Source organism: Sinocyclocheilus anshuiensis, unplaced genomic scaffold (genome assembly GCF_001515605.1).
Source record: "Sinocyclocheilus anshuiensis isolate Anshui unplaced genomic scaffold, SAMN03320099.WGS_v1.1 scaffold654, whole genome shotgun sequence".
Lineage (NCBI taxonomy): Eukaryota > Metazoa > Chordata > Actinopteri > Cypriniformes > Cyprinidae > Sinocyclocheilus > Sinocyclocheilus anshuiensis.
In genome coordinates, this window is record NW_015544152.1 from 79,477 (window position 1) to 80,976 (window position 1,500).

General features: G+C 40.7%; 1 pseudogene; it reads left to right on the plus strand.

The window, feature by feature from the left end:
* Positions 1-1,015, plus strand: part of LOC107695199 (vomeronasal type-2 receptor 26-like) — a 2,189-nt pseudogene extending 1,174 nt beyond the window's left edge.
* Positions 1,016-1,500: the final 485 nt, after the last annotated feature.

A 1,500-nucleotide genomic window follows, 5' to 3' on the forward strand; every position in this document is an offset into this window, starting at 1 on the left:
AAGGTGGTTGAGTTTCTCTCCCATGATGCAATGGGAATCACCCTGACTCTGATAGCTGTAGTGGGAGCATTTCTGACTGTCACAGTGCTGGTGATATTGCTTTACAACAAAGGAACCCCTATAGTCCGTGTGAATAACTCAGAGTCAGTGATAACAAGATAAAAAAACTGAGTTCTGTGTTTTCTATGCGCTTTGGTGTTTATTGGGGAACCCACATCCTGGTCCTGCATGCTGCGACACACTGCCTTCAGCATCACTTTCTCTCTCTGCATCTCCTGCATCCTGGGCAGGACTTTAGGAAAAGATAAAAATAAAGCTAAAAACAATTCAAATTATTAAAGAACAAAAGGTATAAGAGTATAATAATGATTCTAACATAACACTAAGCCAAACACCAAAAAAACAACTACCACATCCTGGTCCTGCATGCTGCGACACACTGCCTTCAGCATCACTTTCTCTCTCTGCATCTCCTGCATCCTGGGCAGGACTTTAGTTGTGTTGGCAGCTTTTATAGCTACCCGACCTGGAAACAATATAATGAAATGGTTGGGCCCCACACAGCAGAGAATAATCATCTTCTGCTGCACTCTGGTCCAGGTGATTATATGTACTGCTTGGCTTACAATATCCCATCCTTTCCCCTATAGAAACACTAAATATCAACAGTCCAAGATCATCCTGGATTGCAGTGTGGGCTCTGATCTGGCCTTCTGGTGCGTGCTGGGATATATTGGCCTTTTGGCCTCTGTAATTTTTTTCTGGCTTTTCTGGCCCGGAAGTTGTGGCCAAATACATCACCTTCAGCATGCTTATATTTTGTGCAGTGTGGCTAGCATTTGTACTTGCATATGTCAGTTCACCTGGTAAATTTACAACTGCTGTGGAGATTTTTGCTATTTTAGCTTCTAGTTTTGGCCTGCTCTTCTGCTTGTTCACCCCCAAATGTTACATTATTTTATTAAAGTCCGAGAAGAACACAAAGCAACATTTAATGGGAAAATTTACAAAATAAAATCATTTTGTACAGGGGTGACCCCGAATAGTCGACGATTGGATGCTTCAATAGGAGGAGCCTGATTCGACTACCAATCTCACAGTCGAATATTCGCGGGGTGTTATGATCATGCCATTTTGCCTATATGGTGGTGCTCAAATGTCTGATTTCACATAGACCTACCGGTTTTCTCCCAATAAGTTAATATACAGCCTATTATGATAATGCTGTAAATAAGATTCTGAAAAGAAAGAAGCTTCAAATAAATATTTTGACGTACGTGAATAAATCCAACCACCCCTATAGATTTAAGTTTCACTTTCTATAATCCGTGACCGACAGAGGAGCATCTTGGCGGCAGGGATTTAAAGCTTTAACAAGACTCAAACTGACAGACAGAGTGAAAGACTGGATTTTTTTCGATCAGGTAGGGTACAAGTGATTTCAAAACATTTCAGCCTTATATATATATATCTCGTGTATATGTATCTCGTATAAGATGC